The 25435-nt window shown below is 39.5% G+C and overlaps 1 protein-coding gene across 7 annotated transcripts in view; it reads right to left on the bottom strand.

The window, feature by feature from the left end:
- Positions 1–25435, bottom strand: part of Cobl (cordon-bleu WH2 repeat protein) — a 229565-nt gene that overhangs the window by 46828 nt on the left and 157302 nt on the right. The gene's annotated exons all lie outside the window — the stretch shown is intronic.

The raw sequence follows: 25435 nt of genomic DNA, 5'->3' as shown, positions 1-25435 counted from the left end.
TTGACCTTCGGGATTTGCCAAGTTGCCAAGGGGCTCAATTTGGAAGTGACTGTGACTCGGGTCTGTCGGAGCAGGTGAGGCGTCTGCCACATCGACAAGGCAATCTGTGAAAAGTACCATCCCCTGCATTTTCATCTTTCATCACTAGGTCTTCAGGGTTAGTGATCTGGCCTACATCTGCATAGCTGCCCATAAGGCACTGCAGGGCTACCACTAGTGATCGCAATTTAATATAAAACTGGTCAAGCAGAGAATATTTTTGTATGTTATATTAAACTGTTGTTGGAGGCTTTACCTAGTAGAGACTCAATAAGTTTTACAAATAAGTGCCTTTTTAAATTTGCTCTTAAGTTTAGAACTCCCTTGACCCTGAATACTTTCCCTTTTTTTTTGAGGAAATAATTACTATTTGATCCAGAGTCCTGATGCCTTGTGCCTTAGGTTCCCAGGAAGATTAGAAAAAGTGAATGATTTTTTTTTTACATCTATCTATCTATCTATCTAGCCATCCATCAATCTATCTATCATCTATTATCTATCTGTTCAATCTAATGTATCACATATCTATGCATCTACATATTTATGTATCTATTTATCATCTATCTATGCATTTATCTATCATCTGTCTACTATCTATTACCTATTTTCTATGTATCTTTGTATCTATCTATGCACACACATATCTATATATTTATATAAATCTGTCATCTATGTATATATCTTATCCACCATCTACTATCTATCATCTATCTATGTATCTATCTATATCTATCTATGTATTTGTGTATCTATTTCTACTTATCATCTATCTATCTCTGCCTATCATCTATCTATCTGTGTGTGTGCCATGACTCATGGCACATGAGCATAATTTGTGGGATTGCTTGTCTCCATTCATCACATGGATTCTAGAGATCAACTCAGATCATCCTACATGGGGGCACACAACTTTATCTGCTGAGCCATCTCACCATGCCCACCAAATGATTTTTATTGCTATTTTTCTTGAGTCCCTTCCACCTCTGTTTTCTGTTACATATACTTTGAGTTCTCCTGGCTTATTGCTAGACATGTTAGGAAAAGGTAGATTTTATTTCCACTCATTCAAAAAAAATTCTAGGTTTGAATAATGCTTATGATCCCTTTTGACATTTACTGCCATTTAGAAATAAAACATATCTTTCCAATATAAAAAGAAAAAGGAGTCAACCTACTCTCTTACAAACACTATTTACCTTTGAGTGTCCCCTTAAACACTCCTGCCTGCCCTCTGAGATCACAAGCCTAGGAACTGTAAAAACAAGGTGTATCTGGAGTCTGGGTATCTAACCCAGTGAGGAAGGCATCTTACTGCTACACTATTAAATTCATGATGACAATTTGAGACTTTTGACATCAAAACCTAATCTTCTGCATGGCACACAGCAAAAGACAGAGAGGACTGTGAGTCATCTTCCACATCTCAGGAAAGATGACAAGGGACCTGCAATGCCACTTTGATGTTGAACATCTCAGAGACGCCAGTCCCTGGACCCACATGGCCTCCTATGATTCCCAGAGGCCCATCCAGCGTCAGACCAGTCACCTGTCATCTTTTTACCTCCACCCCCTTTCAGCTGTACCGAAAGTGAAGGTTAAAGATTAGAGATGAAACTGTCACCATATATCTATAACAAAACCTTATATTTAGTGTTTCTAAAAAGTTTAAAATATAAAGCGATAGCTGCTTTTCTTTTACCATAGATTACATTTCTTCAACTGTTATGTCTTCTTATTTTCATACTGGTGACTTCTTAAGTTTACTATCTATAAAACTATCAAATGCATGAAGCTTTCAAGCTGCTGAGCATAATACAAGGTGCTCAATCTCCTGTATTGGATTCAGACCACATCATATGCCTTACACTGAACAGAGCCTTGCAGTGGTCTTTTGCTACCTGAGTGACAGGTGTATAGGGGCTGAGAAGTTCCAGATCAATCAAGATTATAATATCGTCCCCCCCTCCCTTTGACTAAGAGCCTAAAGGTGAGTGAGTGACTTCCTGAATTTTTTTCCCATGGCATTCATGCAGACAAGTGGCTAATTCTTGCTCTAGCTCAAGAATCTCTTAAAGTCCCTTCATTGCTGTCTTAGTAGCTTCAGGTCTGCATGGCATCACATGCCCTGGGGTAATGGAGGCTGGCTCTACCCTCTAGTAACACAAGGACCATCACCATCCTGCATTCTTTCTTATGGTTTCCTCTTCTTTTCATCTAACACAATGTAGGTGATTAAAACCCTCCTTCAGTCATCAGACCACTAGAGGTGTCAGGTGAGTGGGGCGTGCCAAAGAATTTGGACATTGGACATCTTGGTCTCAGATACAATACATGTTCATTATTCTACACATTCCCTCCACATACATTGCCATAATGTGGTAAAGCAGCATATGAATGTGGACAGGCAGTAGGAGGCGGGATCCTCCGGGACTGTGAAAACCTAGGTGTCTAAGGATTACCCATCTGATAAGCCCACCCACATCTGCAGCCTCAGCAAGGAGGCTGCCAGTTCATTATTTTTGCCTTTTTATTTGTGTACATTGCCTAAAGTTTGGGACATACAGACTTGCACAAAATGTGAAGATGATTTATTCAAACTGTTTCCTGGGTTTGTACTAATGAATAAAAGCATATATACTGAATATTGAAAGATGCCCTGAAAGATGTTCTTTTGTGTTTCAATGGTAATCCTCAAATGCTAATATACCATAAAATGTGTGGAAAAAGGTATGTGACTTTATTTACACTCATATAATGTGTTCTTATGTAACACATATATATCCTGCAAAATTACCACCTAAAGTCTGCTCAGTTCCAGTGAATAGTTAGCCTATAGGCCATGAAAAGTCACACCATGATTTTCCCACGGATCCTTCTTGCCACTCAAGCAGGCTTGGTGATGTGTTTCTGCTTGTAATGGTGACAAGATCAGCATCTGAGCCCATCATTTGGCGAAACTTGTATAGAATTGTTTCTAGCCCTATCCAAAATCAACAGGCTACACAGTCAGTAAATTAAATGTTTCATACACAAACCACCTGTCTAACACACAATTATGGCAGCCCAAAATAACTTGGCTTTATTGGTTAGAAAACACTCACCTCAGCAAAACTACCAATCCCCAAAATAACCGGCATGGATACTGAGGTCCAGACCTAAGTTTTCAAGGTCAGTTCTCAGGACTTGAGGCATTCCTCATTTTCCTTTGCTAAAAGGAAAGGATGGTTCACTACTACCAAATTTTACCTGGTATGTTTTTAGATTAGCAATTGAGGAAAATGCTAACAACTGGAATGAGATTACTCATCCTTAGCACAATCATGGGTTACATTCGGTTGCTTTTAATTCTGCTCTGTGTTCTTTTTTTTAAAGGACACACACAGAAGACAGTTTTATAATGTTCGAAGAAAATTAGATACATCACCACACTATAGTGTTTATTCACTTACTTTATCTTCAAAGAATTCAAGATTTTTTTCCCCCTCTATCTATTGTGTCAGTGATGGACTCAGGCAAACAGAGTTCACACATTTCTCATGTGTCTTTACATCCTGGTAGGACCAGGGTCTTTTGGAGACTCAGGTATCACTGACTAAATGCTGGTACCATATGATGCTGAGCACAATACTTCAGGAGGCTGCACGCGTGGAGTTAGTTATGGTGCTGTTCTTAACATAGCTTCGACTCAAAGGGTCCACTGAAGTGGTATTACCTAAGATTACCCCTGAGTTACCCACTAACAACATTTCTGCTTCCGGTTCTCTCATCTTTATGTTTTACTGACTTATGGTTCCTTATCCTAGAGTTCTATGAGTAGACAAAACAATGACTTTATTGAACTGAAAGGTAAGACTGCCCATCACTTAAGGGCTCTTCATGCCCTTGTAGATCAGGAAAGGGTTACAGTGATGGCTAGGGTGACTAATCCAGACTACCAAGGGTAAACTGGACTACATCTCATACAGAAGTAGGGAAGAATGTCTCCAGAATACATGCTACCCCCTGGGGCTTTTCTCAGAATTACAGTGTTCTATGATTAAGGTCAATGGAAACTACCCTAACCCATTCCAGGCCAACTACTAAACTTTCAAGAATGAAAAATTGCATTAAGTAATGAACCATGACCAGTCTAGGCTCTTAATAAAGGCCAAAAAGAAGTTAGTTGATAGAAATACCAGTTCATATCATGAATACTGTTACAGAAATGATGAAAACAGCCATCTTCTTGTTTTGCTATGAATATGTTTCTAGGTATATGCAAACTATGCAAAAAGATATACCACTTTCTTTTGGTCTTCTTTCCACTGCATGGCATTTATGTCAGCACTTAATTATCTAACTTTATACCAGGAAATGACTGAGACATGTCTCAAGGGTGTTGCTCCTGGAAGAAGGGAATCCCAAGTTTTTGATTGTGTGCAGCAGAGCTGTATTGTGTTGCTTGATATTAAGACCTTGTCATTCTCTATACTTGGAGATTAAGTGTGGTTTAAAGGCATCCATGTGGTCAGGGGTGAACTCTTGACAGTTGTTTATATGCCATCTGATGAGTTGAAGTGAGGAAACTATTTGTAGGGTGTCTGAGGCTGCTGTGGAGACATTAGCATGTTAATTATTATAGATTATAAGAAAAAGACATGCCTTCTGGAGGTCAGGATTCACAGAATGACGCATTCAATCTGCCCAGGGTCAGAAGACAACAAAAACGCTTTGTTTGCCTGGGGCCATCTCATCACCTTTGGACAGCAGAACCTCTGGCTTGAGGAACCTTATACTAAAACTGACTCGCCTTTCTGGTATTCTGAGGCTGTTGCCTACAGATGGCAGATGGTAGGGCTTTCTGTTCTCTAGTCACATGAACCAGTCTCTAATATAGTTCCTCTTGAGATACATGACTGTAAAACACACACAGATATATCTCTATGTATCTATAAGTCCCACAAGTAAAGCATTGTGTCTCTAATAAACATGTATTGACTGTTTTCTTGTCATTTCCTTTAAACAACACAACCATTTATATTGTATTCAGTAGTATAAGTAATCTAGAGATAATTTAAATGCTATATGTGAGGATTATGTAGGTTACATGGAAATACTACACCACTTCATGTAGGTGACCTAGACATCCAGAGTTCCCTGTGACTACTGAGGGGTAATTGCATCAACCATTAGACCCAAACAGTGGGCAGGATTAACATAGCCACATTTCATTAAAAAACTATTATTCTTCTCATACTCTGAAGTTGTTCAGAAAATGAATTATGCAATTAGCAGTGGTGTAATTTCTCCAAAATCGGCTTTCCCCGGGTGTAACTCTAACTGCATATCCAGCATGGATATTTGGAAGGGCTTCCCTCTTTCCCTCCCTCCATGCTTCTTTTACCTGTCCTATGAGAAGTACAGGAGTCACAGCCAAGGAAATATGCTTTAGGGCTTAACTGCCTCTCTGTAGCTTGAGAATCCCGTACCCTCACCAGATACTGAAATTCAGCGTAGCAGTAGAGCTCAGGCCTAAGTTTCAGACTTTTTGATCAGCACTGAGCTGGTCTGAAGATAAGCTTGTGTCTCTGAAGTGGCAAGAAGTGTCCACTCCAGGCATTTCAACTCAACACTCTCTGCAGTGCTCCCAGGGGAAGCCAGGGTTAATTTATTCCTGTGTTTTGTTGTTGTATGGAAAGATGAGTGCTTGCTCATTAGCATTGAGGCAGCTGGGAATTCTCTGAAGGACAAAGAAAAGTGTGTACAGAAGTCAAACTCATCAGTCCTATCTGACCAGGACATGCAATGCAGAATTCACTGTCACAGTTCAGGGGAAGTGGTAGGGCACCAGAGGTTCCCCGGGAAATGGTGGAAGTACAACAGGTGCAGGACATTCATTTTCAGGAGCAGTTAAAGACACATTTTAAGATCTCTGTCAAAGGAGACATGCAATGACAACATTTTAAGAAAAGAAAAATAGCAATTTAGCCTTGCATTTCTCAGGAAGGGGTATGAAGTAGAGAATGAGGTTTTATTTTGGTTTATTTCATAACATGATCAAAAATTTTCTTCTGGTTTTGTTTTGTTGTTATTTACAATGAGGACTTGAGTTGCCTAATCTTTCTAGTTTTTGAAAAATTGAGAATGAAATTGAAAGAGGCCTTGGGACTTCAGTGAGAGACAGGCCGAGTGACAGGAGTGGTCTGATTGGATGTAGAAGATATCCAGAGTATCATCAGCCACTTACAAGGCATAAAGGTACTACTGTACCCCATAACACCTTCACAAGACAAACTGATGTTGCCTCATATCTTTTTATAATAAGAAGAACACACACACAAAAAATCTAGGTTTTAATGTATACTTTCTTACATTTTTAATTGTAGCCATTTTCATACTAATTTTGATTTGTTTCATGTTGGTTATCACTCTAAATGTTTATATATTTATTTGCTTGTATAATTCTTAAGGGCAGTTTTGCTTTTCATAGAAATTCCAGAAGAGAACAATTAAATTGCCTGAGATTATCTAATAACAGAGTTAAGAGCTGGTCCCAAGCAGCTTGAGTCTTGCCTATCCTGAAGGACTTCAAGGTTGGGGTTGCTCAGAATTGTTTCTCTCCTATGTGGAGAACAACCTAGTTTTCTAGCACAAGGATCTTAGTGACCGAAACAGCTCTCACTCCCCTTGCTGTTACTTGTTTCTGGTCATTGCATTCTAGATGCATGGCTCAGTCACCATGATCGACTCTAGAACTCACATGAGACTTACTTTGGATTGAGTGAGCTAGTTCTTCTAACTTTAGAGTGACAGTTCTTGGAACAGGCCAAGACAAAAGGCATACTAGGTAACATTTCAGTAGCCCATTTCTGGATTTGTAATGACAAATGATAGAAAGCATGACTCTGAAGAGATATTTGTACATCTACGTTCCCTCTGGCATTATTCCTGATAAGAAGTATAAACAAATATATCTGTATATGGATAAATGGAGAAAGATAATATGGTATACACAAACAGTGGAAGTTATTGAATCTTTATAAGGAAAGCAAGTCTGCTGTGTGCTACCATAACAATGATTCTCGAGGCCATTATGCTGAGGGCAATGAATCAGTCACAGGAAGACAAATGTGGTATGATTCCATTTATATGAGATACTTAGAACATCACATTATTGTAAAACAGGAGATGGAAGTGTGATTGGCAAGTTGAGGAAAAGGGCAAAACTGGAGTTAATGGATACAGAGTGAGACTTGGAAGATGGCAAAGCCCTGGAAGTCTGCTGTACAGTCATGTAAATACCCCAACAACCACAGAATCATGTACTAAAAAATATCTAATGTTGCACATTTTATGTTTTTTTTTAAGTTATAATTAAGAGCTACTAACTGATTCAGCAGTTTATACAAACAATTTAAGATGCCTTGCATAGGTCAAGCAAAAACAAGTCTAAGCAAAACACAGAGGCCGCCAGGCCCTGGAGCAGAGTCTCAAGGGCCCTTTTGCCTGGGAAGTCGGCAACACAATCTGTAGCTAATGGTTAATATCTTGGCTTGGTTTCCTCAGAAGTCCTGTTAGCTGGGAAAAACTGGTGACAACATGACCAGCTTTAAGATGGATAGAATTCATTACATGAGAGGAATCTGAGTAACTGATTTCAGGAAACATTCGGAGGTCCATAAATATGAAGCATCTTTACAATGCTCTGCCAATAAACAGGATAAACAGGAAAAAATGTTGAGCTTACTATGAATGATCTGTAAATCCCAAAATTCAAATGCAACTAAGATACAAAGTAGGCTTCAATCATGTGTGTATGTGTGTTCACACGTGTGCATGCAGCAGCAACAACAGCACATAGGTGCACATGTATTCACAAATGCTTGAAAGATCCCAGTGGAGGCTAAGGCGTACAAGTCAGAAAAGGGGCAGCATGAGCTAGAGAGGCTTCTGATTTCAGCATGGCGCAGGCTATCAATCACAGTTACTGACAGGTTTTCTCTGCTAGTCAGTGGAGAAGTCAGTGCATTCAGAACTGCAGCTACTCTAGATACTGTGAGCAGAATGAAATTCAGTTAGGGTGAGCACAGGAATGCCCACAGAAAAGTGGCTTCTTCAGAGACAGGGCCATGGTAAGTGGAAAAAGTCAGCAGAGTTAGTAGCTTGAAAAAGGCATGGAAAAGGGCCAAGTCCCTAGAGTCAGGCTCTAGTATTGTCCCATGATTATGCATGGGTGCATCGTACTCTGTTGTCTCTACTATCTCCTTAGCAACCACGGGATGATGACAGCAATCATTATGGTCCAAGATTTGTTCTAAAAAAACATACAACCACAGCAAATTCAGAATGAAACATTTTGTATAAGAGGGATTTACAGTAGTAAATGAGTAAGTCAGGCCATAGGCAGGCCTCTTTGCATGAGACAATATGCAATTTTAAGAATACAAGTATTCTTAAAAGATGAAGCGATTAGATCCCCAAAATAGAAGGAAGACCTATGCAGGCAGTGGAGGAAAATGTCATCCATGAGCCAAACAATGAGCGAGCATTGGAAAGAACTAACCTATTGATATCATGATCACAGACTTTTAACCTTCAGAGCTGGCAGAGGGCATGGCTTGTTTGAGCTGCTAACATGTAATAACAGCCTCAGCAAGGCAGGAGACTCTTGTATGGTGTGGCTGGGGAGAAGAGTCTAACTCAGTCTAGTCTTGAGAACTGTCCATGTTTAGGAAGTATGTAAGCATGGTGATTTGGCTAAATCTCTGTACTTGCTGTTGGATAGAGTTTTAACACACATATCAACTGGTGGCTGTGGACCCAGTCCATAAGCTTCAAACATGACCAGACCACTGCCTGTATACCTCAAATGGTAACGGCGGCCATCCTCTGTTCTCCTTTTGTTGGTATATGGGCAGTTTTCAGAGGTAAAAAGGGGAAGCCAAAGACAATGCACAACACCAGCCCATACACTGGCAGGCATGATGAAGGCAGGAAATAGAATACAAGCTAAGTGCGTGGGACACGACTGGCAAGGAACAAGTCTAGGCATAGGGATTAACTTGTCTTTGGCCTCAGACAAGTTACTCTGTGCCAAAGTTTTCTTATTTGTAAACTGAGGATGTTAACAATAGCACTGACTTGTTAGGGCTCTGATAAAGATTGAAGAATTAACCTATAAAAATGGGGGCCCCCAGTATCTATTTTTACCTCATGCCTTTACCCTATGAGTAGTGAATCCATGGAGTACAAAACCCTGTCCATCTCCAGCTGAGTCCTTCTTGCAGACCCACTACATAACACCTTCTAGTTGTCAGGTGCTCCACAGGCTTCAAACATCCAATGGATGCAGAAATAAGTATAAAGTTAATGATAAAGGAGGAAGCCAGAGCATATTAATATGGTAGCATGAGATTCTGACCCTGTCCAAAGATAGGTAACTCTCCATTTTAATGATGGTTTGACCATGCTCTTCTCAATTTTCAGACCTCCTTCTTGTGGCAAATTAGGAATCATGGTGGTTTGATATAAAATGTATTCCATATGTCCATGCATTTCAATACATTTTCTCCAAATGGTAGTGCTTCTTTTAAAGGTTATGGAACTTTAGGAGGTAGAGCCTTGCTGGAGGATGTTGGTCATTAGGGGTGGAGCCTTCATGTTTCATAGCTGGCTCGACCTCTTGTTCACTCTTTGCTTCCTAACTAAGATGCAACGTGACCAGTGCCTCATGCTCCTGCTAACATGCCCTGCTACCTCAAAATGTGCTCCAAAAGAAACTCTCCCTCCATTAAGTGGTGTTTTCTTAGGTATCTGGCCACAGTTACCTAAGACAGACAACAAAAGAGGTCAACAATGACTCCTGGGAAAACTAAATGGACAGATTCGCAGTTCTTCTTACAAAGCCAAACATAGACTCATGAATATCTTGTGTGAGGCAAACTGACAGGCACAAGGTAATAATATCATATACTGTGCCAGCTTATACACTGAGATGTGCACACATGGTGCACTTATGTCTGTATGCATGAATGTATATGTGTTACGAATGTATATAAGGACATAGTGTGCCCACAACAGTGATGTATGCATGGCAATGAATGTATATGACATGGATACTCATATGTGTTGTGTATGCTACCACATATGTTTACAGTGTGCATCAGTGTGTTTCTAAATTATTCATGTGCATATGTATAAACTATACAAAGATATGGTAGCACACACACACACACACACACACACACACACACATGCTCACAGTCATAATGTGCCCACATACTAGTCACCCCAGCAGCAGCAGCAGATGGAGAATCTACCAAGCTGAGTACAGGCCTTCCCATAACTGTGTGATTTTAGGCAAATCAGTTGATTCATTCTTTGTGTGACTAGAGAGGGACCAGCTTTAAGACTGTAGTCACCGAGCCTGCTTGTTCTGTGTGACGGGCACAAAAGCAAAGCCCTGGGGTTTACGTTTTGTATCTTTGTTTCCATTCTGCAGAGCAGTACATGAACAGGATAACCAGAGCTCCCCCTGGCGGTTGTATTTATGCAGCCAAAACCACTTGTTTTCCAAAGATGCCTTAAATAAACCAGCCCCTTAGGGACCTACCAAGCTTGCAAAGAATGTGGGTTGGTGGGCATTACTTCTCACTGGAGCCAGGAAAGATTCTGCCCTGGCATCCACGCTGCCAACTCCCCAGAAGGAGACTGGTTGAAGCTGTCCCTGTCGGTTGGCTATCAGGTGGGGTTAGGATAGCAAAGAGGACGGTTAACAAATGCAACACATTTATGGCTGCCTGACAGGAGAAAACAACACTAAGAATAGTCTCACATTTCCTCTGGAAATGGATAGGGGGACAGAGGTCACCTTCTTGTGTGCATATTTACACATCTGCATTTTCATATATATCTTCAGATGACTACATGGAATACATGCCCTATCCAGTTTTCCTTCTCCCTAGATCAAGGCAACTTCATTATAAGGGACATTAATTTCAACAACTACAATTCAATAATCTCCTAGTTAACTCCTAGAATGGTGTTTTACCTCTCAATTAACTTACAGTGTCACTAGAACGTATGTTTTGCTAGAATTGTAACTGGATTTATAACACTGACATACAGTGATATATATAGATATGTGAATAATGTGTTATTTGTCCACAAAATATGCATATTTGCAGAGTAAAAATGGCTATGAATCACAGAAAGAAACATTTGAGACACTGTGGCATAAATTAAGTTTGCTTATTTAAAAAAAAGGAGGAGAAGAAAAAAAATGTTGGAAAGAGAGGCTGTCAATGAGGTGCTTCAGAGTTCAGGCAGCACATAGCAAATTGAAAAACTGGCCATGAAAACAAAGGCTCTTTCTTGCTACCAAGAACCACCCATTCTCCTGTGCAAACAGAGGCTCTATTAATAGCATATACTTAATTTTACACCTCTGTCCACCTCTGGTCAGACAGCGAGGAGCCTGACTGTAAGACACAATTACTCTCCCTTTAATTCTCTAAGTGGAAAGGCAGCACCTCCAAGAGTCCTAGGTGCCAATATGAATGTCAGGGTCAAGGAGACCAGAAGGCTTCCAGTTTGTGCATAGGGGCACCTGCTGCTCAGATTGCCTGGAGGGACATAGGTCCGTGTGGAAGGCTTCTCATATGCTCCAGCAGGGACTAGCATTCTGAGTTAAACCAAACTTCTACACAGGAAACCTTATTGAGCAGCAAGGCCATGTAATTATAATCACACCGTGTGCGCGTGTGCGTGCATTTGCGTGTGTGCATGTGTGTGTATATGTATCCCCTTTCTCCTGTTTTCAGCTTTGTGTGAGGCAGGGAATTTTTTACCTTCTCCTAGGCCACTTCCTCCTATGTCCCACCAGAGGATAGAGGAGTTCTTGAATCCTAGTCTATTCCAGGCCCCAGAAGAATGTGTGGTGCACATCAGTTCTTCCCTGTGGACTCAGGTCTGGGTTATTTTTCTCTCACATTTCTCCTTTCACACAATTTACAGCTATCCAATGTTCATAATCCTGAAGCTCTTCCTCCTCCTGTGTCCTTTCCCTCTTTCCTTCCTTCTGTTCTTTACTGGAGATTATTGGCAGACACTGTCTTCTGATGGTCATGCTGCTTCATGCATTATGATAAAAGGAACTATTTCCTTAAGAAGAAGAAGAAAAGCTAGACATTACTTGAGTGTCTTAAAATTGGACTATACATAGACGTGATGATATAAAGGGGACCACTCCGTCAGCGACTACTGACTCCATCCAGCCAATGAAGAGAAAGATGATCTCATTCCAAAGAGGCTTCTTGAGCCTCACACTTTCACTATTTAGGTCTTTGTTTTCAGTGAAATGTTTGAAGTTTGCTTGTCGTTTAGGCATTGCGACTAATGAGGTAACTATTTCCCTGATCCACAGCCCTTGAGTCTGAATGATACAGCAGTCTGCACACACACATACACCTTCAAAGAGAAGACCAGAAGCAAACACTCTATAATAGGTGAACTCTAGGACCCTAACAGTTTCTAATTGATTGTGAAGTTTAAACGAACCTTGCATTCTTGTGTGGAAGGCCTTTACCTTCATCCTTGTTTTTTAAAAGATATAATCCTACCTCTAATGAAAAAGTTTGTTTGGTTATGGTAAATGTTAGTTTGCACATAGAAATATTTTGAATCTGATTATATGAACTATAAAAGTTGTGAACAAACTGAATCATATTATGGATCCAAATTAACATGAAAACTGTGAAAATTAGCAGCTGATAAGCATCACAAACACAGATGCAATGTGTGATTGATTATAATGGGTGCGAAAATGAAATTCCAGTGAGTAAACAGTTGGAAAAGATCTCCAAATTATTTCAGCTGCAAAGTTAACAGCTTTTACTTAAAATTAGAGGATTTCAGAGTCTTCACATTGAGAGTCAAAACACATGCAATTTACAGACTCAGTGTGTCTCCCTGTCCACTGTACAGACCCCTGTGGTAAAAGCAGGCGTGCTTAAGCCAATTAAAACTGACAAATAAGTATAGCTAATTTTTCGTTTTCCTTGGCATTTACTATGGAACACATTTTCTCCATGGTGCTTTCTGTCCTATGAATGTGCAAGGGGACATGTCAGTGACTAGTCTGCTTGATTTGTGGGTCTCCAGTCAGGACATGGGAACTATCATCTTTTACTGATAGCATGCACAACATTATGGAGAAAAGGCATTACATGTTTTTTCTCCAGCTGGCTTATCAGGAGAAGGCGTAGCCTACAAAGTCATGGATGGGTTCTGGAGTAAGTCAGAGAGAAGAAGCCTTTCTGAAAGGCAGATGCTCTGGGGGAAATTAATGTTTCTAATTTTTATAAGACTCTAGTAAAATGTATAGCCGATACTAATTTGCCTGACTTTATTGTATCAGGCTTTCGGGTGCTCTGTCATAGAGGTAAACCAGGGAGTGTCAGAGACTAGCCATCCATGTCATAGGTGACCTTTATGATCCTGTAAGTGGAGCTTTTGCAGTCAAGCTGTGTTTGTCATGTACTTAACTGTTTTCCCATCATGTTTGTGTAGTATGGATGTGTGTCTGTGGAAACTCTGTTCTCACCCCTTTTCAGGATTTTTTAAACCATATCTCCTCCACTTTAGCCAAGGATTTCATAAGCAGCATCACTCTTCCCTCTGTGCTCAAGTTTTGTCTTGAGAAGTTTTGGTGCCACCTTTCTTCTGCATAATAGATACTTCTCAAATAAATGCTTATTACTAAAAATCCCAGCACCCGGGAGGCAGAGGCAGGCGGATTTCTGAGTTTGAGGCCAGCCTGGTCTACAAAGTGAGTTCCAGGACAACCAGGGCTATATAGAGAAAATCCTGTCTCAAAAAACCAAAACAAACAAACAAACAAACAAACAAAAAACCCAAAAAACAAAACGAAAAAAAATGCTTATTGCTGTAATTATATACAATCATCTACAAGCTTGACTGTCTGGCTCATAAATCCTGATGCTTTCCCAACATTTTATAAACATTACCTTTCTTGTTTAGATTTCCCACTTAATGATCTGAGGTCAAATGATTGCTACTGACCAGACAAAAGTCCTTTATTTCAATGCAAAAAGGAAAGTAAAAAAGAAAAAGAAATAAAAAGACAGATGACTTTCAGAGAGAGAGAAAGAGAGAGAGAGAGAGAGAGAGAGAGAGAGAGAGAGAGAGAGAGAGAGAGAGAGAAACAGAGACAGAGAGACAGAGAGAAAGAGAGAAAGAGAGAAAGAGAGAAAGAGAGAGATTCTCATTAATTTTTGGCTTTCCTCCGGCTGTATAGGTTTCCTGTAGCTCCAGCTTATATTGTTTCAGCACACACACATACCAGCATTGGCTAAGATCATTCCTATATTTTTCAGCTAATGTTTTCATTGTGATCAACAAGACAACAATCTTGTAGGTAAAAAAAAAAAAATCTTGTAGGTTGTAAGCACAACCGTTAAAAAGATTCTTCTGGAGAGAAACATGAAAAACATCTCCAGATCAAATGTATCTTTGTACATTAAAAAAAGTTGATCAAAGTAAGCAAGAAACATTTGCCCTTTCTGCTTAACCTTGCGTGTTAATATGATCCTTCTTAGCTATTCTGTCTTGGATGATGGGAGTGACAGTAAGTACGTCAGTTTCCGCACGGTTGCACAGGGATCTTGGAAAAGCCAAAGCACCCCTTGTAGACATAGCTGTTATATTCTTTGGCACCTCTGTCATCTGTATAAATCTTAGAACCAGGATTTGTCAAATGAAAGACACTGTTTCTCCCTTGGACTAACTAAAACCCATGTGTTTGTTATCTACTTTTATTTTCTGGCAACCCAGACAATGCCTAGTACCAGGTAAATTCTTGATGAGTCTCTAATGGAAAAGAAGAATGGATGAATAATGCAGGTGAAGGGAAAAACATCTCCCCTTTTCATTTGTTTTGTAAACTAGCTGACTGTCATAGGACAGAATAATGGGAAAACTACAGATACCTCAAGGAGTTGAGGTGATGAACTGACATGTGGAAAATCCTAGATCCTAGGTTCCAGAAGGTGAGAGTGCATGTGTTCAATACTTTGTTTCACAAGGTAGGTGGAATATGTCTCTTCTGTTCAAATTGACATTACCAGAAAAATCATGTATACAATCTATGTTTGAGGAAAATGGAGACTAAATTCTGGAAGATAACATTGAATATAAAAAGGATATATTCAGATAAAGCAGTATACTTAACAGTAAGAAATGCAAGTACCTGGGGATTTCAGATAAGTCAATATTATCAACTTAAAATTCATATTGCAAAGTCTTTACCCCTTCAAAGAAAAAAAATGAACCTCAAACAAGTCTTTGTCATTTTTGCATTTATATGTAAATTCTAAAGAAAGTAACTGGAGGTACAAATGAGCACTTTTTGTCCTGAAAGTAGGAGAACGAAGAATGACAGCAACATCAGAGCGAGGACAGCAGAGATACCAGGAAAAGCCTGAGGCAGGAAGAAGCCTGTCCATCAGGAACGCTTGGCATGCGTAGGGAACGACGCACAGCAATAAACTGTAGAGGAAATAGATGGCAAACATGAATGTAAAGTATTGGTGGAACAACCGCCTGCTGGTATCATGCACTTCAACCCTGGAGATTTAACATCGCACACAGAGTGGTGTTGGCCAATTGACGTCAGCATTGCTTTTTTTAGTCTTTTTCCAGATATGTTGTTAAAGAGGTCTATTGATCCGGCAGTAGAATTCATCTCCAGTGAAAAATGTGTTATAACTGTCATTGCACTCACTGTAGGTCTTTCAGCTTACCAAATAAAACAGCAATAACACCTATTAGTTGGAAGGAAAAAGTCATTTCCTACCTCATTTATTTTAGTGTTTTATCATTTGAGAATTTCATACATGTATATAACAAGTTTTGACAAAATATACCCTCCCCAGTTCTTCCTTCTCAACTCCTTGCTACTACCCTACCACTTCTTGTTCTCAACTTCATGTATGCTCTTAAAATATCCATTGGGTTCACTTTAGTGTTTCCATTACAGACATGGGTATAGGGCCATCTGTTGGGGGCACGGATACCCTCTCAGGGGGCTGAAGAAACTGACTTCCCAACTTCCAGCAGCTCTTTGTAAATGCTAATAGCTCTCCAGTTAGAAGCAGGACTACCTGTTGGAAAAATGGCTAAGCTACTTGTAGAACTAGTGAAAAATAGGTGGTCTTGCTTTATAATGTTCTCATGTTTAGATATCCCTTCTTGATGCTACTGCTACTGGGCTGAGCCCAAGCATAAATTCAGAAGTGAGAGTTCATGGAGTTGGAGATAGACATGAGGCATTAGTGTATGCTGGGGTCCAATGTTTGAATCTTAAGTTTCTGTTTCCTTTAGGGCAAGACTGAACTGTAATAGAATGGACTTTCTCAGGGAAGTAGTTTGAAATTTTAAGGTCTTTTGGTTAGGGACTGAAATCAAGGACTTAGGAGTTACACTGTGACACATGACTCTCTAAGGGAGACAAAAGTGCTCAGAGCATAGACCATATTTACTTTAACTGATAAAAGGAAGCAATAGTACTTAATGTTCTTTTCAGCATCCCTAAAAAACTTATACGGCCATTCCTTATTTCTTCAAAGGACTTAAATTTATATAATACAGAAAGAAGTTCTCAAAACACTTCATGTTTAAAAAGTTTGATTCCTAACTTGATTTCATGCTATGAGGTAAAGATTTAAGACACTAAGGGTATAATTATTTTAGTCAACACAGTGCTTTACTTATTTGTGAAAATTAAAGATAAACTTGTCTCTAGGTTTCCTGAAAATTTTACTTCTTTTCTCTATTTTATTTACATTTGGTATTTCTTTGTAATGATAAATAGTAACCAGCTGTACAGCAAGAAAAGTATAAATAATTATAAGTATTGTTGCGCTATTGATAGGAAGCACAATATTTATAAGAAACAAAATATGTAATACTGTTTTTATAAGTTTTATATAACCAATTGATTCTTACAGAAGGCTTTCATTAACTTTTGCTAAATGCCTTAATTTATAGCAGTCAGCTTATATAAATGTGTATCTCACAAATGTGTATCTCTGTCTTAATCACCATTTATAGTAAAAATAACATTCCCTGATTAGAGCTGAGAGATAAACTAATCTACTGTTTAACAATAGATTATGATGAGTTGGTTTAATACTATACTGTTTCTTCACTAGGTTCTTTCCTAGGACCTAGAGATGCCTGGCCATAGGCTCTCAATAATGGTACCAGGTATGGATTTCATCATGTGAAGTGAAGTAGGCTTTAAATCCAATCAGAAAATAGTTGGTTACTCCCATAATATTGTGCCACCACTGCACGTACTGTTAAGCCAGCGATTATTGTGGCTTGCAGGAGTCACAGCTGGATAAGGCTGATAATTACTTTTCTGCTCTAGTAGCATGCATAGTGCATCTTCAGAACTTTAAAAGCTAGCTGTAAGGGATGAGGCTTCCAGGTGAGTACCAGTTTGATTTGTTCATGTTCTATAACTCCAGCTTGTGATGTCTGCAGGGAAAGGTTCTTACCATCAAGTTCTGGAGGGTAATCAAAAGCACTGATAATATTACTATTACCTGAGGGCCTTTGGGACCTCATTCTCCAACAACTCCAAGAGTAGTAACCGATACATGGCACCAAGCTTTTTATTTGTAAGCATATGGTGTCTAACAATTACATTACTGCTCTGTTACAGGGTAATTCCACTTAAAGTCATTATATTTGTGTATGCTTATATTTTAGAAGTAGTAGGTTTCATATGACTTTACTAAAATATCTTTAGTATTGTTCTCCATCCCTATATTCCCTCCTCTACCCTGTTCTTACATTCCTCAACCTATTTATTCCTTTCTGTCCATTATTCCCCCCTAGCCTTATGGCCCACTATTCTATCTTCCCTTGCTTTAAATCTTCTCAGCCCTAGATGGAACATCTGTACATTGCTTTCTCTGAAAAGTCAAGGATCATGGTGGAAGAAGGAATAAAAGACTTTAAGAGGCAGAGGTGTAGATAACTATAAAACTTTTCCAGACATAGTAGGACAGTTGCACAGATGAACTCACAGTGGTTCTGACTGTGTACACAAAACCTGAACAATATCAAACCAGACCACATCCCAGTATAGAGAGGATAGAAGTCGTCATGATGTGGCACCTAGCTAAGGAGTTATTAGCAATTGCCGGGAGAGGGAGAGTCAGTCTTCTTAACGGTGTAACCTCTATTAGGGCAACTACACCCGAACAAAAGGCTACACATCTAAGACTATACGTCCAATATAAACTGTATGTAGTAGGTTTGAAAACAACTAAAAGTAGACACAAATTTGGTAGGTAAGAAAAGGGGAAGAGCTGAGAGGATTTAGGGGAGGAGGTGAATATGATCAAACAGCATTGTATAAAATTCTCAAAGAATAAAAAATGAAAAATATTCACTCTTAACATTTTTAATTAATAATTCTATTCAGTAATTGGCTTATAAGTTTCTTGAACTTTGAACAATCTGCTTTCATGTGCTGGCATAGGCCAATTCCATTGCATTACCACTTAATTCTTTAAATCTCTTTCAAGTTAGGGACAAGAAGTACTAAAAATAATTACCAAGAAGAATTAAGTTACCAAATTTCCTTTTACTTCAATGCTCTACATAGACTGTAGCTTTCCTTACTTCTATTTTAAAGAGCATCCTATATTAGTTCTAGGGGGGTGGATAATAATGTCCAAGGTACAAAAATAACAAGCTGAAGATCTAGTCAGGGACAGACTCTGCTCCCACAGTCAATACTTTCCTGCTGTTTTATGGAAAAGGCTATTCGCTCACAATCCATTTCCTGTTTTCCTGGATGCTCTGCCTTTTCCCATGGCAGCAGGAGCAGCTGTGCAGCCAGCTCCCTTGCCATGACCAGGAAAGTCACAAATCAATAGGAGAAAAGGGCAAGTGAACAAGTGAACGTCGCTGTGCTTGCTCTTATCTCTACCCAGTTGCAGACTTCAAGGAGCTTTGCAATTAATAGGTTTGTTTTTAAAAGCAGACATATTTAATTGGGGTGGGGGCTGAATTTTAGAATAAGAGATTAGGTGACTTAGGAGCACTGACCCAAATTTAAAGGCATCTGCCAAAATGCTGCCTCATCTCACAAGCTTCAGGCTCTCTGTTCAGGCTCTAGTTGTTACCAGTCACCAGCCCTTTGTGAGCATTTCCTCCCAGAGTACAGTTAGATCACATGCTGGCATCTGCCAACTGCCAGGGTATGCTCCAAATCTCTCGGTTCTTAGCATCTCTGCTGAGTCACTTGCCTGAAGTATGGATTATTATTGTTCATTTTTCATCAATCAAACTCAAATTACCAACTTTTAATTCAAAATGCTAATTGTTTTCTCTGATCCTTTCCCCCTGGTTTAGAATTTCCTTAACGTGTTTTAGAATAAGGTTTCTGTTCAAATTTAAAAGAGGATTCTATGCATGATCTTAGCCAAAAGACCCAGAAGTGATTACAATTTAAAATCAGAACACTACAGTGGTTGCTACTGCTGAGAGCAGGAGAAAATGACCTCATTTTTTCTATGCCATTATAATTCTTTGCCAATTCTCTTGTAAACATATATCCACAGAAAGACTTATTTCCTCAAAGTATGTACAGAAAATGTGTACAAAAATGATAGTCATTGAATAATTTAATTAAAAAATTTAAAGCAATGCTTCAGTATGAGCTCCATGTGCTCTATCTGAAAATCCCCAGGGTCTTCTAACTGGAATCTGTAACTGATGAGCCATTAATAGTCCAATTATGATTGTACTGTAAATCCTGAAAATAAACAGTTCAGTGCAACTCATGGGATAGTTCTACAAAAGTGATTCATTAGAGCAGATTCAAATGCTGGCAGAATGGAAGCTGGTTAGAAAGCTATGAAGCAAAATCCAAATGCACACAGTATTATTGGCTTAGACATGCATATAAAGTGCTTGCATGTGTAAGTAGATATCTAATGGGAAATATGAAAGCTTATTAATATGAACAAGATTAAAGAACACAGAGCAGAGAGCTATTAGTCTCCTGCTCTTAAAATTATGTTAAGAACCATTCACACACAGTCATGTTGAAGACAACCTGGGTAACAGGAGGCTTTGGGAAGCTATGGAGCTTAATCACTCTTCTTCATCATCTATGGCATTCATTTGTGCAGAATCTGCAAGATGTTTTGACCATGAAGGAGCTGACTTCATGGCTCATAGAAAAGGAAGCTTAATTCTAGGTAGGTATGGACAACGGCTAGCAGAAGGAAGGCCATATTCTCTGACAGAGGAAACTTCCCATCTGCTTTCTGTTGCCTTTTTTAAGGCCATGCTTTGATTATAGTTAACTTACTTAGGAATATGAAAGAATGTTTTCTAAAGCAGGGAGTAATTTTAAACACCTAACATTATTAGGATTTATGAGTTAAGATACACAACACTACCAACACTACCTTTCTATCTTCTTACTACCAAGATTATCTAGAAGCCAGATTCTCTAGTCTCTGGATACTAAGTAGGTGTATAATAAGCATCTCCAGCCACAAAGAATGCATTCTAAATTCCCCACTGGATGCCAGAAAGTACTGAGAATATTAAAGTACTTAAAACTATTTAGAGACATAGACATATGCATATGTGTATGTGTTGAATTTAAATTTTTACCAAAGATCTTAGCAAGTGCAACATGTAATTTTCTTTGCCTTCATTTAAAGTAAGCATGACTGAATTGATAGCACCCTCATATTTTGGGGCCATTATTAAGGAAAATAAAGTTTATTTGAACATGGATGCTACAGTATTCCTATTGTCATTCTTAAAATGGAAATGCTACCAAGTGACACTAAAGGCGGCAATAGTGTGAATACAGGGACAAAGGGACGGTACAGGTCCTAGGCAGGACAAAGATGGATGCTATGAAATTTCATCCCAAGGTTTAGGAGAATCTAAACTTAAGGTATATGTACTGTTTCTGAAACTTTCCAGTTCATTCAGATCATGGTAACTGAGTCTATGGAACAGATCTGTGCGGGCGGGCGAGGAAGGATGACTATATTCTGGTGCTCAGCATTCTATCAGTATTTCCTCTGCTCTGTAAAAGCAGAAAGTGAGAGAGATGCGTAGACACAAAGTCTGAGGTGGCTTGTCCTGGGTGACACTGTTCCTTTGATTTTTGGCTTTCACTTGCTTGGCTGTACTGTCTTTGTGCCTACTCTTACATATGTCCTTTCCCAATGGACACTTCTCTTTTACTTGCTAACACACTATATTATGCTCTTCAGATAACAACCAAACCGAAGGCTTAGCTGCGTACACAATATTAACCCTGGTATCTGCTGCTCATCAACTTCCTTATCTCTTGAGCAGAGCTGGTCCTATCCCTACTGTCTGGGTAGGCCTGGTTCACTTAAGGTAATGTCATTCATGTCAGGTGTTAGGCCAATGTATTACCCAATGTGATCAATGAGACATGAAGATACGTTTCAATGATTTACCTTCCTCTTACAGAGTTATTAGAAGAGACGGTCTTCTGTGACTGAAACATCTAGTGTCTACCCAAGAAAGAACCTCATGCTTCTTGCTTGAGACCTAAGACCATAGAAGGAAATCATACCTGGACCTCTGGTGACCAGTTTGGGCCCATTTTTGCCACCCCTGTTCTGTTAAATGACGTTCCCTCATTGGAAAGAGACAGCAGCCCATAAAGACAGGCTTCACTTACTTATCACTAGTATTAGTTAATTACTGCTATCAAACAAACTGTACTAATACACACCAGCTTAAAGCAATGGCATGTATTATTTCATAGTTTTGCAGAATGCCTGGAAACTAGGCATACTTAGCCAGATGATTGTGGTATAAGGTCTTCCACAAGATGCAGTCAAGGGATCCAACATGTGTGGGCTATACTGGTGAGAGTCTTCTTCCACATTAACTCAATGGGCCACTGGGAGGATCTAGTCTTGTGCTCAGAGGATATAGGGCTTTAGTCCATTACCACAAGGTCTCGTGAAAGCATCTCACTTATGACATCCAGGTATCTCCAGAAGAAAGGAGTGAAATGGGTATCTAACCTTAAAGCCACAGCTATCCTCTATGCTCTTCTTGGAAGTGATAAGGGTCTCATGACTACTTTGTCCTATTTTCTTTATTAAGAATCACCAGGGCAAGTAAAGGAAATTAATAAGGAGGATATCATTGGGAACTATTCTAGAGGTATTCACATTTAAAGGACTAGACCCAACCAAAGAATAAAGAAGCAAGCAGAACAGGTATACTGAACTCCACTGAGATTTTCAATCTTTCTTAAGTAAAATGGTCACAGGTCTTTAACAGAATGTTGACTCACTGAGAATATTCTAAAGTATAGTTAAGATGATATTGCTGAATTCTTTCTAGCTTCAAGCAGATCTCAGTATAACAAAGCTGAATGGGAGAGATTTATACTATATCAAGAACCAACTTTAAGCATGAACAAAAACATAAGCAAGAAAATAACCTTCAACTATCTTAGGCATATACCTCTGTAATAGAGGACAAGCAAAGGGTCTAGAAAATCTCAAGCCAGAAAGATGGTAGGCTTGCTCATAAACAGCAGGATGTACACAGATAATGCAGCTTGCTTGACAAGCTGGCATGTATAGAACTCATATTAACCTGTATCTAGGCTGGAATCATCCAAGTTGGGCTTGTGAACAGGCAGTAACAGATGGACTCTTAAAGCAAAGCTCGCACATGTATGGCTGTTTTCTCTGTCTTCTGAGCTCTTAACCCTAAACATGTTCAAAAGTCTCACATCTGTGCAAGAGTACACACATAGATCCTGTCTTTCTGTTTTTTTCCCATTATAGGTAAGTGTGGTTTCATGGCCATGGATCAAGTATTTATAAAAGCTAGGGAGGAAATGGTTGAAACAGAAAGGTAGAGTAGGAGTGATCAAAACAGCACAGAGTTCTAAGAACCTGCTCCATGCCTTCCCACAGCTGTGTATAAATCCATCACTTCTCAAACTTAGGAAGGTTAGTTGAGCTTACTACTTCCAAGAAAGACTAATAACTTCATGGTAATTATATCTGCTGTACATATCACAATGGGTATGCCGAAGCCAAAGTGTCCCATGGACGACTTCAGCTCAATACAAGAAAGAGTATGTGGTAAATAAAGCAAGACAGAGGGCTGAGGTCCTTTAGTAAGACATTTTCACAACATCACATAAGACATTCAGGTTTAATTTCCTCAGATAGCAGCGCTGAGGTGCAGTCTATATGAGATGCCATGTGTGGGATACTCAAGATCCCACTGAAGGCATGGAAATTCCTTTATGAGGAATGATGTTTTAAAAATGAAAGCAGGAGGAGATACATAGGGGTTTGGAGCTAGCATGAAAATATCTCTGCTAAGAATCCATGTCGCCTCAAGCAGCCAGAATTCTGATAAGGAGAGTAGGCGAGGAGCGTATGATACTTTATATGCCCACCACTTTTGCCTTTCACAGGACAGACAAGGTTGGAGGAGTAACTAGATGGCTCCTTTATGGAAAACATTTCCTTTTTTTTTTTTTTCTACTTTTAAAATCCTGAATTTAAAAAGGCAAGTTGTAGTCTGCCTGATTGGGTGGGTGATCCATTTTCAATGTTGTAAGCAACTGACAGACCAGTTCTGCTAATTAGGCAACATGACAGCTTTTCATTGAATACTTAAGATTCTGGTGCACACACAGGAGAAAGGAATGGACTCAGGTATGTCCGAGGGGCTGGACTGGATTGCAGGGGCCAAGGAAGACTGAACAGAATGGCATTTGTTGACTCATCTAATGGCTTCTGGGGCCTCCAAGTTTACTCTATTACATGTGTCCTTGTGGGTAGGGGAGGATGGAAGAAAGGTGATTGATGATGTGTAGGGCTAAGAAATGCCATATCTGGAGAAGTAAACTCAAAGACAGAAGGCAGTTACCATAGGACAAGAAACTGAGCCACAGGGCAAGAGGGAATCAAGTTTTCTAACTGTCTGCTGCTTTCCTCCATACCCTTCAGACCACTGAGGAATTCTCAGGGCAGGATGGGATCTGTCTACAGCCCTAGCCTGCCTGCTGGGTGTCATGAATATGAGGGTTTGCAGAAAGGCAAGTTGGGGATATGGTTCAGGCCTTTACCTGGCTCTTCCACCCTTTGTAGACTACTACACTGCAGATCTTGTAGGCGTCTTCTCTTCATGAAGTGAGCTTACTGGGCTCACTCAGCAAATCCTATTCACTTGTCCCCACTAGGGAGGTGATACTGTGAGTGAGGATAACAGTCATAGAGTTGGCCTCTGAAATCACTATGTGCCTTGGTGTGAGGGGGCTGAAATAATCCCTCTCTTCAGAGATGCCACAATGGTTTGAGATAAAAAAGCTAGCATTGTATTGATAGATATCTAGTTGATTCTTCTTTAAAGATTTATTTATTTTTATTTTCATGTGTATTAGTAGTTTCCTGCATGTATGTATGTGCACCATGTGCATGCCTGGTGTCCATGGAAGTCAGAAGAAATTTTTAAGATGGTTGTGAATCCTAATGTAAGTGCTGGAAAAAGAACCTAGGTCCTCTGCAAGAGGAACAATTGCTTTTAACCATTTCTCCAGCATTTTTAGTTGATTCTTAAATATCAAATACCTACAATTTGTCTGCATGAAGAAACATGCTCAATATAAAAAGGATAAAAATAGTTGAAAGGAATAAGAACTACTTATAGAAAACAGTAAACTGAATCACCATTATTTTGCCCAAAGAAAGGAAATAAGTTAGCCGGCAGGTAATTATCATTTTCAAAGACAGTAATAGGTAAATGCAATAGTGGAAAAGCACAAACTTCCTACAGTACACGATTATTCAGATATTGCTAACTGGGCTACCTCAGTATGACACTGCACCATTAGAATCCATGGTCTATGAAGAAGCCTGCTTTGCAAGAAACACTGTCACAGGCCTGACATGAAGGCAATGCCTTCCAAACATGTATGGCTTGTATAGCTCTTATCCATCTCATAGTAGGAATGCTATTCATACTTATTAACATCCAAAAAGAATCCCAAGAGACTTTGAGGGAAGACAGGGCATAGTGAGAAACAAATGCAAGACAGAACACTAGTTCGGGCTGTGGCTAGACTAAAGCTGCTTCTTCTTTGGCTGATCTGGTTTCTTTGACTTACAGAGAAGTGTTCCAATGCCTAGCCACTGGCCATGGTTCAAAGCTGACTTATAAACAGCATCCTTGCAATACCCTGATATGCATCCATAACCACCCTGAGTGAGCAGCAGCAAACTGGCAAAGTTTGTTCTGCCAGAGGTTGTTGCTATCTGTACGCATTCTTAAG

The sequence above is a fragment of the Mus caroli genome, unplaced genomic scaffold, assembly GCF_978045245.1.
Source record: "Mus caroli unplaced genomic scaffold, Mus_caroli_1 scaffold_13, whole genome shotgun sequence".
Classification (NCBI taxonomy): Eukaryota; Metazoa; Chordata; class Mammalia; order Rodentia; family Muridae; genus Mus; species Mus caroli.
The sequence above is the reverse complement of the archived record's forward strand: the minus strand, read 5'-3'. Positions and strand labels throughout refer to the sequence as shown.